The 17,689-nt window shown below is 42.6% G+C and overlaps 1 protein-coding gene and 2 long non-coding RNA genes across 29 annotated transcripts in view; all 3 read left to right on the top strand.

Moving 5' to 3' along the window:
- Positions 1-17,689, top strand: part of LDB2 (LIM domain binding 2) — a 397,713-nt gene that overhangs the window by 193,809 nt on the left and 186,215 nt on the right. The gene's annotated exons all lie outside the window — the stretch shown is intronic.
- On the top strand, positions 1,064-7,964 carry LOC146400322 (uncharacterized). Its single transcript, XR_014812176.1, has 2 exons — positions 1,064-4,054; positions 5,739-7,964. It is a non-coding gene; the product is annotated as an uncharacterized LOC146400322 (long non-coding RNA).
- Positions 8,005-13,159, top strand: LOC146400321 (uncharacterized). The gene is made up of 2 exons (XR_014812180.1): positions 8,005-8,784; positions 9,094-13,159. It is a non-coding gene; the product is annotated as an uncharacterized LOC146400321 (long non-coding RNA).

Below are 17,689 nucleotides of genomic sequence, written 5' to 3'. Positions count from 1 at the left end.
TCATTTCCCAGCCGTAGGCAATAAGGACAGAGCCAGTTCCCCTTGGCTCTTTCTTGAGCCCATCATTCCCCACCCTCAGCCTTGCGTCTTTCTCTGTTGACTCAACATATTATTATGAAATGGTTCTGGGCCAATAAACAGTGGATTAGGATCCAGAAGAAGGGAAAAAATGAAACAAGAACAACTCTTGGCATAATGATAAAGCTCAGTCTGAATATTGCTGAAGGATAAGTTGTTGAGTCTTATGTCCCAATACAAATCCAATATATCTCCTTGGAGACACATTTTTTTTTCTCTTATTTTCTTAAATAAAACCTTCAGGAAAACCTTCCTGTCAACTATCAGAGAATAGCTTTCTAAGCTTGCTTTCTACTGTTGGTATCTATTTTACGCCATCTGGATAGCTATTATTTATCTTTCGTGTCACCTTCTAGGGTTCTACCCACACATAAATGACTCCAGATTTCTCAGGAAGCCTGCATTCTCCACAGACTCTCAGTAATTTTCACATCATTGTGTTACTGACAAGGCTAACCCAGGAAGAATGATTTGACTGTCAGATGCCAGACTCTGAATGAAACCCCTCCACTCTTTAAAGGTGTCAGTTGATCTTCCTGTCAAACGAGGCATTCTTCTAGCATTTTCTAGACCATATGTAGTCAATGGACACCCCTTCTCTTCTTCACAGGCCAGCAGAGAATATGTGGAGAACAATTTAACAGACCCCATCCTGTTGTTTTCAGCTTGCTTGGCTGGTTTGGGAGTATTTGAGTTTTATTTATAAAGCCAGAAATATTTTGCGAAGTGGTTTTTCTTCCCATCCCATCACTCTGAATTTTACATCCTCTGTTAAAATATAGGCAAAGGATTTAAACAATAAATTATTAAAATGCTAAGAGCACCTGAGGGCTCCTAGCCTCAAATGATCTCTCTTGCTTCCCCCTTCATAGGCTTGTTTAGATCAGGGTCACAGAACCAAATATCTCCAAGGGTGTGTGGAGGCATGAAATTCTCCAGGCGGGAATTGTGTTGAGGTGGAGAGTCCATGCCCCATTCAAAGGACATAGCCCCACAAAGTTAATGTCCTCCAGGCGTTATTCCCACGTACACTATTTCTAGATCTGCTACTTTGTCGCCAAGACATGAAGGTCAAGTTTAGAAACGTCAGGGGTTTCCATATGAAAGCGCTTCAGGTTGGTCAACAACTCAAAATTTAGAAAAACAATGGGCAGATCCAACAGAACATTGTGCAAACCACTAGCTAATGATTCTTTTTTTAAATTTTTATATTACGGTTTTTATTTTTTCCATTATACTTGATCGACAGTGTTCTGTCACTTTCTACTATACAACAAAGGGACCCAGTCTTACAGTCTTACATATATGTTCTTTTTCTCACATTATCCTCCATCATGTTCCATCACAAGGGACTGGATATGGTTCCCCGGGCTCTACAGCAGGATTTCATTGCTTACACACTCCAAATGCTATAGTCTATATCTGTTAACCCCAGGCTCCCAGTCCATCCCACTCCCTCCCCTCCCCCCTGGCAACCATAAGTCTGTTCTCCAAGTCCATTTGTTTCTTTTCTGTGAAAAGTTGCATTTGTGCTGTGTTTTAGATTCCAAGTATAAGCAATAGCATATGGTATTTGTCTTTCTCTTTCTTGTAGAGAAATCTTTAACCTACAAAAAATGTGAGTTGGAAGTTGATTTTAGTTCATTCATTGAGTATACTCAACAAATGCTATGAGTATCTTTTTGTGTTAGTCTGTATGCTAAGTAATAAAGACTCAGTGTTGAATATGACAAAACCTGGGTGCTCACAGAACTAATGCTTTTAGACAGGTATTTGGGGCCTGAGCCCCCTTGGTGATAGTCAGCTGGTTCACAACTGAGAGATTGAGTTTCCCCTTGGGCTTTGAAGTGGCCTGTGGTGCTTTTGAACTTCTTTATGTTATTATACAGGGCAGACTAATTTTGTTTGGTCACATCTTTCTACTCATACATCATCCACCATGTTGAAATATATCATAATTTTTGAAACCGTTCATGAACTTAACACATATTTATGCATGTAACTAATGCAAGAAATATTTACTGGGCTTCTATTATGAATGAGGCACTGAGCAGATAAATGAGAATTTGGTGCTGGATAGAACAGGCTGCTTGTATGACAGAACACTGTAAATCAACTATAATAAAAAATTGTTTTTAAATAATAATAAAAAAGAATAAGTTGCTTGTATATCATGGAAAGCCTTCCACTCAAGGGCCTGGACCCTGAACAGGAAGAGCTGTCATTGAATCCCAACCCGTGGCTTGGGAGCACAGAAGGAACTGGTCAGCTCTTGCCTTGGAGGTGTTTGAGACACTAGAGCACGAAGAGGTGGCTTGTAGAGTGAGGCTCTGTGAAGAGAGGCGCTCACCGTTTGTCACCTCCACCTTCCAATGGTGGCCAAGGTCATGTCCACCTCCCTTCCCATTCAGGAGACAACAGGTGTGACTGGAGAGGTAGCTTTCAGAGAGAACCCAGGAAACTTGAGGAGGAAGAAGGACCCTCCCCTGGCCTTACAGGTCTCTGGCTTTATTGTAAATGGACTCTTTCCTGTTGACGCCAGTCCTTTTGAGGCAGGGAACATTTCTACTTTGTCCAAGAACAAGTTCCCAGCACCAGGCGCAGAGTCTGGCACATAGTAGATGCCCAGTAAACGCTGTTGCTTGAGAAAGGAGAGCATTTCTCTAGGGTCACGTTTGCAGAGAAGAAATAAGGCGGATAGTAAATGGTGGGTGAGGTCCCACAGGATGGAGGCAGTGGGGAGGAGGTGGCGGGAGGGTGCGGGGCAGGCAGAGGAAGTGTGGGCGGGGCGATCTCCATGCAGAGGCACCTGGGGGGGGGGCAGGAGGAGTGTAGTCTGGGAAGATGGGAAGTGGGTCCAGGCGTGGGCTGACTGTTCTAGACGACTTGCATTCTCAACTTGAGTGGAAGTTGTAGGCTCCTGTGTTGAGTTTCTCAGTGAAAGATGAGTTACCACCAAGAACTCAAGGTTAAAGGAACTGAGATAGAACTCACTTTGTTAAGCGCACATGGTCCCCGGAGCCATCCAAGGTCACCAGAGCCATCCAAGGTCACTGTGTGTCAGTCTGAAGACCGGAAATGGCTCGTTGGAGGCGCACACTTGAATCTTTCTCACGCTGCATTATCTGCGTTTGCATGTTGCTTTCCAGCCCTTGAGGCGCTTGGGCCTCTGTGAAGGTCAGTGTATAATGATACAACATCTTGCGTGATGACATTTTTCACAATGTATTTTTCTACCCAAGATTGCTGGAAATCAATCACTCAGTTTTTAAGCTTTTTTTTTTTTTTTTTTCCTTTTTGAGCTGAGGCAGAGCAGCTGGATGCTGGAATTTGCCATCAAACCATTTACCCATCCCTAACCTTTAAATGTTTGGAAAGGAAAATAAAAAAAGACCGGTGTAAAATAATTTAGTAACCCACAGAATTCATTTAGTTTAATTTATGCTAATTACGGCATATTGGTGTACTGGCAGATAAAAATAAAGCCGGTGGAGGAGATTGCATTGAATAAACTGAGACAATTAACCCTCGAAATTATCACGTGAAATGATTTGAGCTTGCTACTGAAAATAACAGGCCCAACCAATTGTCTTAACTAGTGATGATTAAAAAGCTCATTAAATTCCGGGATTTATTTTACATTACCCCGGCGTCCATTGGTCATTTTGTGTAATATTTTAATTATAAGGGTTTTTCCTTCCTCTAAATGGTTAGCGTACAAAATTAGAATTTTATTTTATTATTGTGCTCAGTTATTTGACAAAATGTACGTAATAGATAGTCGCCGTGTTATATGTCACAAGTGTTAAGGTCAAAGTCTCAATGACATAAATGACTCAAAAAATTGTTTTTTGAGTTAAGAGATAATACTCAAGTGATCAGATTTTATTTCATCAGATTAATTCCTAGATTTCCATATGCAGCTTCTGTCCCCTATACTAAGTACAGTGGGATTATTATTAATTTTATTATGCAGGTCAGAAATTGGAAGTGTGACTACTTTGTCTAAAAGTGTTGCAGATTTTGCCTCATTACTTGCCAAAGTAAAAAGATTATGATTTTCCCAGAGGATTAAGGGATATGGAAATGACAGAGTCATGGCCAGTAAAGGCAGACAGAACAAACATTGCACTTAAAAAGTGAACTTTGCAGGCATAAGCTGCTTCCTAATCAAGCTATCCTTGTCATCTTCTCTGCCATGATGTCTCTGAGAAGAGTTGCTGTAGAGGTTATTTTATTGTTTTCTCCCCCACCCTTCTTCTTTTTGTCTTTTTTTTTTTTTTTTTTTTAGGGCCGCACCTGCAGCATTTGGAGGTTTCCAGGCTAGGGGTCGAATTGGAGCTGTAGCCACAGGCCTACACCACAGCCACAGCAATGTGGGATCTGAGTTGTGTCTGCGACCTACACCACAGCTCACGGCAATGCCAGAGTCTTAACCCACTGAGTGAGGCCAAGGATCGAACTTGCATCCTCATGGATACTACTAGTCAGATTCATTTCCCCTGAGCCATGATAGAAACTCCAATTTTACAGTCTTCAATTTTATCGCTATCTCTTCAGCATTTAAAATACAGCCATCACAACCTGCTTAAAAAGTCTACCCTGATTTCTCCTAGGTCTGAGTTAAATACTTCTTTTATGCCCCCATAGGAAGAATCCCCTTTTATCTATTCAAATACTTAACACACGAACTTCAGAGGTCCTTGAATTGTGTTTCCCACTGATGCATAAATGACTTAAGGGCAAGAAACATGAGCTTGCTCTTCCTCTCTCAAGGACCTAGTACAGGGCTTAGCACAAAGTAAGTTCCCTAGCAAAAGGCTTGTTGCATGAACAAAGGAATACACAAATTCAGACTTGTTTTTATTGGCATTGTTGGACCATCTACCATTTAAAAGAAAGTATTCCCTCTAACAGCTTTTCAAGTGACATTTGATGTATTGACCACACAAAAAAATTGATTATAAGGAGTTCCCACTGTGAGGCAGTGGGTTAAGGACCTGGTGTTGCTGCAGCTGTAGTGTAGGTTGCAGCTGCTTCTTGGATTTGATCCCTGGCCTGGGAACTTTCATATGCTGCGGGTGTGGCCAAAAACATTTTTTATTATACAGTTACTGGGAACAGTGAAAGAAAACCCCACGTGTCTTTTGTGGCTGTCATTTCCAGAGTAGGATTGCTTATTTCTCTTAACTCACATCTGATAGGCGAGAAGGAATTAGACTAATATAAGAAGCTTGTGCAATAGACTCATAGACCATTATATGGTGTAAACTGTCCTAAAGAGTGGAGAAAAAAAGCAGTGAACCAGACAAACCCTGACACTGACTTTGCAGAGTTCCCAGTCATTCAGGAACCATGTTATATGGTAAAGGCTAATATATCGCTCAGCTATTATGCAATATCATGGCATAATATCAAAGCCCAATGACTTGGGAATTCCCAAAACAATATCCATGAGGATATTAAAAACCCAACATAGTATCCATGAGGATGCAGATTTGATCCCTGGCCTCACTCAGTAGGTTAAGGATCGGGTGTTGCCACAAGCTGAGCCATAGGCTACAGATGCCACTTGGAGCCCATGTTGCTGTGGCTGTGGCCTAGGCCTGCAGCTGCAGCTTGAGTTCGACCCCCAGCCTGGGAACTTCCACATGCTGCAGGTGCAGCCTTCAAAAGAAAAAAAAAAAAAGTGACCTGAAGCAACTACTTACTTTTGGTTCCATGGGTCTGTGGCAGGTTGGGGCAGCTCTCTGTCAGGCTCAGGTTGGCCAAGCTTGGCTCCAGGCCATGGGCTAGTTTGAATGTGTCTCATTCTCCTTGGATCAGCAGCTTTCTTTTGACAGCAAATTGCCAGAGGGGAAGGAGAGAGCGGAAACCCCCTCTCTGCCTCCTGAGACTTCAGCCCAGTCACTTCCGCCCACGTCCCATTGGCCCAGGCTGTCACACAGTCAATACCCAACCTCAAATACCTAACCCCCGCCCACTCCATCAGGAGATAGGATAAAGTCAGGAGCCACAGGGCACGGATGTGTGATTCCAATACAGGGAAGGTATGAAGAGTGTGGATGCTGATTCAGTCTAATGTGGGGAGGCAGGAAAAACCCAAGGCTGGTTCTAGTCTTCCCAACAACTTTGTAAATGATATTTGATGGTATTTCTATAAACTGTGAAAGGACCTTATATAATGACTTCACGACTAACAACAGGAGATATTTCATTCCTATTATCAAGGGGAGGAACCTGTGTAAATTAAAGATTATTGTGTAAGCAGATAAAATTTCCTCATGCACTAAAAAAACATAAACCAAATCAACGAGATCGTAGGTAGAATCACAGAGTCAAAGACCTAGGAGAACACACAGGACCCCCCTAGGACCTCTGGAATGTTACCTGTTCATCTTTATTTTTCATCTGCTGCCCTTTGTGTTTCATTAGAGTCATTTGTGAGAGCTTTCTGCGACTTCCGTAGGTAGGAGAGGTCTGAATCTATATCTTTGTCCTCCCCAAAAAGTGCCTGGCCTAGCAAGCATCATTTTCCACTAATTTTTGAAACTATTTTTAAAAATTGAAGTATAGTTCATGTACAATGTTATGTTAGTTTCAGGTATATAGCAAAAGTTTTATATATGTATTTCAGATTCTTTTCCATTATATTTCATTATAAGATATTGTAGATAAGATACTGTATGTGTCATACAGTAAATCCTTGTGGTTTACCTATTTTATCTGTGTATATGTGAGTATTATATATAATGTGTAGCTGTTAATCCCAAATCCTAATTTACGCCCCCACTAATAGTTGATCAAAGATATTCTTTATGTGACTATATGTCCTTGACCTTGAAGACAGACATCAAACCAGAAGCCCAGTTTATTGTGTGCAAATTTTTCCTTGCTTTGAACTTTAGCCAGGATTTAGTCCTTAACCACACATCATACAAACTACGTGAATAGAGAGGTAGAAAGATCAGGTGTGGACATAAATGTGAAAGTGAGTAGAGATGTATGCATCTTGCTTTTGATTTTATTATCTACTCCCAATTTAGGCAGAAGATTTGTGGCCAAGTTATAGCATCAAAAACAATCATAAACAATAATAATGTTAATTAAACCCTCTTTTCTAATCATCAGAATAGCAGTAACAATCATGATCATTGTAATAATAACAATAATATAGCTGTATGGGTAGACTATAGTTTAGGATTGCAAACAAAAGAAAACGACCCGGTTAACTTAAGCAAAAGGAAATGTATTAGAAGGAGGTTAGGAACTTCTGGAATTGGCAGGAAAAGGAGAGCAGAACTTGAAAGAGACTGGAGGAAACAAATCACCCCGTCGGTCTGATTCAGGAAGACTTGCTTACTCCCCATTGCTTGATGAATGAGCGCCATCTTTTTTCAGTCGTATGGACTTTGCTTGAGATTCAAATTCCAAGGAAGAGGTATCTGCTTAGCTTAGCGTGGGGCGTTTGGCTGGGGAAATGAGGGCACCCATTAATAGTCCCACCAAACCTATCCAGTTGGGAGAAGTCCATCCTTAAAGGAAAGAATGTTTCTAGTAGATGGGAGAAATGGTTGCTGAGCAAACACAAAACAAGAATTGTCCACGACACTAACATAGTAAATCCTTACTAAATTTTGGGCACTGTACGTGTTATATTTTATTTTCAAAAGATCTGCAAGTTGGGGAGTTCCTACTGTGGCTCAGTGGGCTAAGAATCAGACTGCAGCAGCTCCAGCCACCGCAGAAGCGCAGGTTTGATCCTCAGCCTGTCACAGTGGGTTAAAGGACCTGGCATTGCCGCAGCGGCGATTTGGGTTCAATCCCTGACCCAGGAATTTCCATATGCCATGAGTGCAGTCATTAAAAAAAAAAAAAAAAAAAAATATTTTGCAAGTTGCTGTTTTAATTCCCTCCACACAGTGAGTAACAGCAATAAGGATAATGTGTACAATGTATTGACAGTATTCTCAATGCCAAGTTTATGTGTGCGACAAACTTTGCATGTAAGAAAAATGAGCTTCAGAAAAGTTAGCTTAATTGGTTACACTTAACCATTCAGGATGAGTAGAGAGAAGGAGAGGTGGGAAGGGAGTTTTCCATTCAGAAAACCATGAAGGAAGGGAGAGAGAGCACATCAGGCATTCGAAGTCAGGGAGCAGTTCAATAAGGGAAGGCGGGAGGGTTAGGACAGGAAAGGAGAACCTCCTATGGAACCTCCTAAGTCACAGCAAAGGATGCAGCTCCAGCCATGTTGCCGGTGTTCCTATGTGAGCGAGTGTCAGTGCAGACACTCCTGGGACTGGGCTGACCCATCAGTCCCCATCTGCAGACCCAGAAGGCACCTGGACCTCAGCAGTCACCTTTCCATCTCCTTCTGAGTGACGTAGATAAGAGGACAGTGACACCAACCCACATCACAGGGCGTGCTGGTGAGAGGCACTTGGCGAGGCCAATAAAGTCCAATACAGCCTAAAATGCAATAGAAGCTTCTTTCACCTTCATTTCATCCTTATACCTCTTGTAAGCACCCTGGAAGAGAAGAGACATGCAGCAAGAGAGGCAGGTGGAAACTTCCATGCTGACTTTTAAAACAATACCTGTAGGTGTGTTTGGGTGAGTCAGAGGGCTGTGCCTGTCAGGGTGGGGGCGTGGTGGGGGCATTTTCAGTGTGGATTTTTTGGTTTCATGGATCCCTCTTAAGAAGTATGGATAACCGGGAGTTCCCGTCGTGGTGCAGTGGTTACCGAATCCGACTAGGAACCATGAGGTTGCGGGTTCGGTCCCTGCCCTTGCTCAGTGGGTTGACGATCCGGCGTTGCCGTGAGCTGTGGTGTAGGTTGCAGACACGGCTCGGATCCTGCGTTGCTGTGGCTCTGGAGTAGGCCGGTGGCTACAGCTCCGATTCGACCCCTAGCCTGGGAACCTCCATGTGCCGCGGGAGCGGCCCAAGAGATGGCAACAACAACAACAAAAGACAAAAGAAAAAAAAAAAAAAAAAAAAAAAAAAAGAAGTATGGATAACCGAAGAGAGACGTTTCTAAGTTCATGCAAAGCGTTGGCACTTGGAAGATGGCAAACCGAATGGGAATAAAATATTTGAAACTCAAAGGATTGGATATTTCAGATCTTTTCTCTTTTTGATCTTTTCCAGCAGCTGTTCATCAGGACTTCTTTCTTTTGAAGAAACTTCGGTCTTTGTTTTTCTTTTTTCCTTCTCACTTCCGGATTTCTAGAATTTTAGGAATTACAGATCTTTTGAGCTGTAAAATCCTCCTTTAATAAGACAGAGACCACATGCTGAAATAGGAAGGGCATAAATAGTAATAGCAATAGCAAGAGTAATTGCAATAATAGCAAAAGAATTGTCGTAGTAGCAGTAATAGCAGCAGTAATAGTAATAATAGCAAAAGAATAGCAATAGTAATAGCTAGCTTGTGTTAATACATGTATTTTAGGCATTTTACATATATTGTCTTCTTTAATCGTAGCAGAAACTCTACTATTTCCCAACCTACAGCTGAGGTAAACAAAGCACAAAAAGGTTAAGTAATGTGCATACTATCACACAGCAAACAAAATAAGCCTTAGACCAGGACTAGCTCCCAGGCAGCAGGAACACACAACCATGTAGCCCACAGGTTATAGCTGCGCCCTGGATTGAGACAGCCATGAGGCAACTCCTGGCTTTGCTTCTTATTGGAGGTGTGACTTCTGGAAGGTTAATTCATTCCTCTGAGTCTGAATCGTCTTATCTACACAGCAGGGGAGCAATGGCGTTAGGATCCCAGGTGCCATATATGCTAAGTGCCCGGCCTCCTGCCTGATGCACCGTAGGAATTCCCTCTAGGCTGGCTGTCATTTGCTCATTTTCTGATGTGATGAGGAAACTGCTACAATGGTGAGGTCCCTGACCTGTCCAAAGTCGTGTGGCAGGTCTCAGACATTCTGTCCACTCTACTCTTTTGTCCCCCATTTTGCTTTATTTCCAGAAGCATAGTGGGTAGTGAAGCCGGTCCATAGACAGACCCGATGCTTGTCAGCTGAAACGGTATCTATTGAACAGTTAGGTCTTGGTCGTAGAGGTTGAAGCTTCCTGATGTAGATTCAGGGTAATCGGAATAAGCCCTCTGGAGAGGCCATTAGATTTGCTCCACATGGCTATTAAGAACATCTTATTTTGCCTTTCCTTTGTCAGATAATCCGAGGAACAGGTGGCCTCCTAGAAAGGAAACATATTCTCCGCCTTGGTTTGATTTCCATCTTGGCTACTTCCTGGTGCTGTAAGCTTGGGTTATTATTATTATAAACTCTTCTGTGAGCTAACCTTCTCAGCAGTAAAATGGAACTACTAAGAGTTCCTCCCTCACAGGACTGTTCCGAGTAACAAATGAGTTAATATATATAAAACACACTTAACCCAAAATGAGAGCTATGTACATATGACCAGTGTTCGATATTGGCTGTGACTTGCTCACCCCTTTGTCGCTGTGCTTGATGCTGACAAGGACATTTATCCTTATCTATTCAGTAGGGACTTGAACTTGTTTTTGTATCCGTACTGGTCAAGGAGAAGTCAGAGTGATTGCCTTTACTTACAATCCAATGACATTTTGTTTTCACCTCAAGTCCTCTCACTTTGTGTATTTGTGAGACACTGGAAAGAGGGTTCCATGGACTTTTCACTCATAGTCTGGCCTCTGCCCAGTGTATCATCTCATTCCAGCTCAAGACCATCTTTGTAGGTAGGATGTGACTGAGTACGAATTGTCGCATGAAACAGAACAAATACAGTGATTTTTATTTTTTTGTCTTTTTAGAGCCACACCCACGGCATATGGAAATTTCCAGACTAGGGGTCAAATCGGAGCTACAGCTGCCAGCCTATACCACAGTCACAGCAACACTGGATACAAGCTGAGTCTGAGACCTACACCACAGCTACTGGCAATGCCGGATCCTTAACCCACTGAGCGAGGCCAGGGACTGAACCTGCGTCCTCATGGATACTAGTTGGGTTCATTAACCACTGAGCCACGATGGGAACTCCATCGTGATCTTTTTTAAACTCACTGGAAGTTTCCGGTGGGAAAGCATGCAGGAAATGATCCTCAGGTTCATAATAGGTCTATGTATGAATGCCTGTGTGCTTAGGTTTTTTCCTAAGATGTTTTGAACTTCTCAGGACAAGGATGTCTTCTTACATGGCAACCTTCTTACATTTTAACAAACAGTGCAAAGAGTTTATATGTTTTGGGTTACCCCAAAGGCCATCTTTATGGAATGTGGATTTCCAAAGGAAAAATAAGATGCCGACCATCCATTAGGGTTGACAGACACCTATGCAACATCTGAGATATAGTTACACTAAAAATTAGTCGTTGCATGTCTGAAATTTTAATTTCACTGGTTATTCTGCGTTTTTGTTTGCTAACCTACTATCTACTTGTTCCAAGCGGATGCAGTGTCAGTCATCTTGGGAGCTGAGTGCATCATGGGAATTCTGGCCTCTCAGGGACTTCTCTTGATTTTCCTCCCAAAGAGGACAGAAGCGAGCAGTGAAAGCCTCAAGTTTTTCTTTGGAGTAGTCATCAAAGCAACGAAACGATCTTGAGCCTTTTCTTCTTTGTTCCTCTTCTCTATAGGTTTTATTTCTGAAGCTTGGAGTTATTGCCTTATTTCTCTCACAGTTCCTAGCGCAGTGTCTTTCCGTTTCTAGATGTTCTATAGACCTGTCCGTCTCAAATGTTCTCCAGGAGAACGCAGCTCTATTTGCATAATGGATGTTGATAGGAGGCCATCATATACCTAATGATATAATAAAAGTCAGTGGAAAACGGTATTGATATCCAGAACTTATCTTACAAGGAAACTCACAGAAGTACATCCTATTCCCATGAATTGCAAAGAAATACTTATTAGCTGATACTATCACCAGAGAGTGAAATCTGTACCAGGATTTACTACATAATTAGTTAGTGATGATCCTTATCACGCAGTGTGGGTTTGAGTTTTGCAGTGTGGGTCGAAATAATTGGCAGAATCTGTTATTTCAAATATCTTCACTTTATTACACAGTCATGAGAAAATATCAGGAGATAGTGTTTGGCTCTGTATTAGGAGGAACTAGTTCACATTAAAGATGTGCAGCCTCTAAAGATGCCACCATCTCCTGTCCTTGACCTCTGTGCACACTGCTCCGTTGCCCGGACCACTTTTCTTCTACCTCTCATGTGAACAAATGAATAAAAAGGTGTTTAACAATATAGAGGGTTGCCTCTTAAAATAGGAAATTTAATTCCTGTGGAGGCTGAAGGAGAAGCTAGCTGATATTCTTCCATCAGGGAGATCAAGGAGGAGATTCTGTCATTGAATGGAAAGTTTTTCTTGGTTTTCTTTAAGAGCTTCTATTGCCAAGATTCTAGGCATTCTGTCTTTTGCAAAACGACTATAGACTGAATGTTCATGTCCCTGCAAATTAAAAGCTAATCCTAAATGTCCATCCACAGATGAATAAATTAAGAAGATGTGGTACATATACACAATGGAATACATCTCAGCCATAATAAAGAACAGAATAATGCCATTTGCACCAACAAGGATGCAACTAGATGGTCTCATACTAAGTGAAGTAGGTCAGAAAGAGGACAAGTACCATATGATATCACTTATATGTGGAATCTAAAATATGGCACAAATGAACCTATCTACAAAACAGAAACAGACTCACAGACACAGAAACAGACTTGTGTTTGCCAAAGAGGACAGGGGAGGGAGTAGGATCGACTGGGAGTTTGGGGTTAGTGGATGCAAACTGTTCCATTTAGAACGGATGGGCAATGAAGTCCTACTATACAGCACAGGGAACAATATCCAGTCTCTTCAGATAGACCATGATGGAAGATAATATAAGAAAGGGAGTGTATATATGTGTAAGACTGGGTCCCTTTGCTGTACAGTAGATAGTGGCACAACATTGTAAATCAACTCTACTTAAAACAAGACAAAACAATAAATCCTCTGAAAAGATTATGTAGCCATTGAGGGTCTCGTTCAAAGGCCAAGAGTTCTTGTGTTAAAATGTTTCAAAAGAAGAAAAAGAATGAAATTAAAAAATTTAAAAAAAGCTACTCCCTAGTGCCCTAGTGTGACAGTATTAAGAGGTGGAGGTTGCTGGGAGCTGATTAGGTGACGAGGATGGAGCCCTCATGAACTGGATTAGTGCCCTTTAAAAAGAAATAAAAGGGAACTCCCTTGTCCCTTCCACCAAGTGAGGACACAGTTAGAAGATTTCTGTCCATGAATTAGGAAGTGGGCCCTCACTACACAGTGAATCTGCTGGTGCCCTGGGCTTGGACATCCCAGCCTCTAGAACTGGGAGAAATAAATTTCTGTTGTTTAAAGCCACCCAGTCTATAGGTTTTGGGACACTTGTGCAGATGGACTAAGACAATAACTTTGTTCATGATGAGAGCACTAAGATGCTTATTACAAAAGAAATAAATCATTGCCTTGGAACCATGAAAGAAAATAATAGGTCTACAATATACAAATTAAAAACTTCTCTGTATAGCAACTAAAAATAAACAAATAAATATAAAATATATAAGAGAAAAATAACAAGCCAGGAAGAAATCTTCACAAAATGAATCATAAAGCAAATTTCCTTAATTTACAATGAACCCATAGAAGTGAATAAGAAAAAGAATGAACAACCCACGAGAACAAAGGGCAAAGGATATGAAAAGACAATTTGGAAAGGAATGCAGATAGCCAATAAACTTATGAAAAGATGCTTAACTTCATTCATAATTAAAGAAATGCAAATCGAATAGAACAAGGAGAAATCTATCAGATTGACAAACTAAAAGTTTTATAATAGAACCTGTGAGGTATATGGAAAACAGCCTTACTGTTATACATTGGGAGTGCATGGACGTTCAAATAGTGACATTGTTTTGAGGCTAATTTGGCAATTTTTATCAAAATTATGTTGCTTGCATTCTTTTGACCCAACAATTTTGCCCCCAGGAATTTTCTTCACCTGTGTGGTGCCCAGTATATCAAGCTATATATTCATAATGTTCAGTGATGTTTTGAATTACGAAAAATTAAAGAAAAACAAAACCAGAAATGATCAGTTGCCAGGAAACTGGTAAATAAAATAAATTATTTGTGCAATTCAACTGGATGAAAACAATAAATGAGAGGGTAGGTCTGCATGTGCTTATAGGAAGAACTTGTGTCCAAGATCTCTCATTAGCAGAAAAAGTAGAACATAGGACAATGTATAAATTATGATCCATCTTTTATAATCCAAAAAAGCATGTGCATACTCAAAGGGGAGTTCATCTTTAAGATGTACTCGGCACCTACAGTGTTCCAGGTTCTTTTACGGATGCTGGCTGTGCAGTGGTGAACAAATTTCTATCATATCATTTTGTTTTATTTTCTTAACATTACTTACCACCGCTTAAGTCGGTCTTAGATATTTCTTGGTTTTTGTTTGTCTACTCCTACTAGAATGTCAAATTGATGAGAATAGGAACTTTGTGTTTCTCGCCTACAATCTCTCGGATCAGAGATGGGAATAAAAACAGTACCAACTTGGAGTTCCCATTGTGGCTCAGTGTGTTAAGAACCCAACTAGTATCCATGAGGATGTGGGTTTGATCTCTGGTCTCACTCAGTAGGTTAAAGATCTGGCATTGTCACAAGCTGCGGCGTAGGTGGTAGATGTGGCTGGTATCCCAAGTTACTGTGGCTGTGGTGTAGTCCGGCAGCTGCAGCTCTGATTCAACCCCTAGCCCAGGAGCTTCCATATGCAGCAGGTGCAGCCCTAAAAAGAAAAAGCAAAAAATAGTACCAACTCTGTCAGGATCAGGGAGTAGAGGGTTCAGCCAGAGGGAGGCCAGCATCCCTAAAGTCAGGAGCACAGGGTGGTGGATTTGAGAAGAGCAGGAAGGCCAGTGAGGATGATGGAGGAGAAGCTGTGGAGACACAGGTGGCATCAGACAGGTGGGCAGAGGCCAGGTCTCCTGGGGCCTCTGAGGCAGTGGTGGGGAGTTGGCGCCATCCTTCAATTTTAATAGGGAGTCATCGGTAGGTGTTAAACAGAAGAGTGACTCAATTTGATTTATATTTGTCAGAAGTCCTTCCAGCTGCTGCGTGAGGGATGCAGGGAAGGAGGCAGGAGGGGCCGCCGAAAGCAGAGGCCCCTGCTGTGGTCCAAGTGAGAGATGATGGCAGGGCCAGGGAGGGCCTCCCAGAGCCCGCAGTAGTTGAGCTGATTTGGAAAGATAGATAGTGGTTGGTTATGTGCAGGAGGAAGAAGTAATCAATCCAGGCAGAGGGAGCTGCATGTCTTTAGCCTTGAGGGGCAAAGCATCCAGGCGACGTAATTAGGAACTTCTGCTTGGCAGCGTGAGATTACGGCTGTGCAACAAAGCACCTGCGGTGGCAGGCGGAGGCCACAGGTAGCTTTCGGTCGGGCATGCAGGTTGTGCTCAACAAATGCTTCCTGATGGTTGAACTGAAAGTGATGTTTTTTGGGGGGAAAGTGAATAAATGAATACATTTGGGGAGAGTACAGATCTACTAGGGCAGACACATGGTGTGGTGCAAAGATTTTTGAAAACTTGTAATGCAGTGTTGCTAAAGACGGAAATGCAACACTTGGCAGTCCTTGAAGCTCATTCTGTGCTTGGCCACCATTATGTCCTGGAGACTGCGAAGCTGCCACCCCGCCCCCTTCCCATCTGCCTGGTCACTGCACTAGAAAAGTGAGCTCAAACCTGACTGATATTACAATGATCTGGGTGACTCCCCCCGCCCCCCGAATATATATCACCTGACAACACCCCAGACCTACTGCATCGGGAGCCTTCTGGGTGGCCTGCGAATCTGTATTTTCTTAAAGCTCGGCAAGTAAGTCTAATAGGGATGCCTGGGTCTGGGGGACCACCTGATGGCAGAATGGTGGTCAGAGTCACCTAGACTTATCCTGGAATGGGCTTGATAGCCTCCCTTAAAAGAACTTGTCCACAAACACGGGTGGCGAAGAATGACACTTGCTGTGCAGAAATAGGTAACATACCTCTCCCATGAGCAAATTACATTAGGGTATAGGCCAAGGACATGTGGGGTTTACTCTCATTCTTGTGGGCTCAAATGCTTTCGGCTCCTCCCGCAGTCTCATCTCTGCCTCACCTGGAACCAGGTTCCTAAAGGGCCAAGATTCAGCTGCAGAGAGACAACCCATTCTTTTGTTTGTTTGTTTGTTTAGGGCCACACCCAGAGCATTTGGAAGTTCCCAGGCTAGGGGTGGAATCAGAGCTGCAGCTGTTGGCCTACACCACAGCCACAGCAATGCCAGATCCAAGCTGCATCTGTGACCTACGTTGCGGCTTGGGGCAACACCGGATCCTTAACCCACTGTGCAAGGCCAGGGATCGAACCTGCATCCTCATGAATTCTAGTTGAGTTCTTAACCTGCTGAGCCACCACAACGCAAACTCCCGAGATAACCCATTCTGACTGTGGGAGTTGACTTTTTAAAAATTTTTCTGTCTATATTAACTCCTTCCCAAAAAAGTTTCTTGATGTAGGTGGCGATTTTGATTGTTTTTGTTTAATTTTGTCAAACAGAGTAATCATTAGTTCCTTGCTGAAACATTAGCTACTTGGAGGGTTTGAGCTGCCGGGGCTAAAACCCAGGGGCGAATCTGGCCTCTAGGCTCCGCAGCAGCCCATGGATGGCAAAAGACTTTGCCTTCAGCCTCAGGGCCTGAAAAGGCTCAGCATCTCTGTTCTAAGGAACAGGCCACCAAGTGCCCCTCAGCCATGCAGAAGGGCTAAGGAGTCCCTCTGCCCTCAGGCTGGTCCCACTGTCCTTTCCTTCTCTGTCTTTACTGCCCAGAGTCACTCTACAGCTGGCACATGCAGCAGGCACATCAGGGATCCTGTTGCTCTGATGCCACCATATCGATGATCCATTCCAGGGGGTGGCAAGTTTCAGCCAAAATGACACACGCCCTCTCTTTGTGAATGGCTTGCAAACTAAGAATGGTTTTTACATTTATTTGTTTATTTAGGGCCACAGCCTCAATGCAGCACTTGAAAGTTCCCAGGCTAGGGGTTGGATAGAAGCTGCGGCTGCCAGCCTGCACCACAGCCATAGCAATACCAGATCCTTAACCCACGGAGTGAAGCCAGGGATTGAACCCTCATCCTTATGAATACTAGTCAGGTTCATTACTGCTGAGCCACAGTGAGAACTCCTGGTTTTTACATTTTAGGTGGAAAAACCATTTTAGCTTGGGAAAAAAAAAATAATCAGAAGAAGAATACTATTTCATGGGACCTGAAAGTTCTATGAAACGCAGATTTCAGGGTCCATAAATGAAGTCTTAATGGCACACAGCCCTGCCCAGGCATTGCCATTTTGCCCACAGCTGCTTTCCCTTTGCAAGGGCAGACTGGAGCCGTCTTCACAAAGACCTTATGGCTGCAACGCCTGAAAGATTTTCTGTTTGGCCCTTTATAGCAAATATTTGCTGATCTCTGATGATTATTTCCAATTAGATGGTGCTCATGCTAAAAACCGCTCAGA

The sequence above is a fragment of the Sus scrofa genome, chromosome 8 (genome assembly GCF_054392235.1).
Source record: "Sus scrofa isolate SSC_HxYL_T2T_F1_AM1 chromosome 8, Sscrofa_HxYL_maternal_Yorkshire_Landrace_v2.0, whole genome shotgun sequence".
NCBI classification, from domain to species: Eukaryota; Metazoa; Chordata; class Mammalia; order Artiodactyla; family Suidae; genus Sus; species Sus scrofa.
The sequence above is the reverse complement of the archived record's forward strand: the minus strand, read 5'-3'. Positions and strand labels throughout refer to the sequence as shown.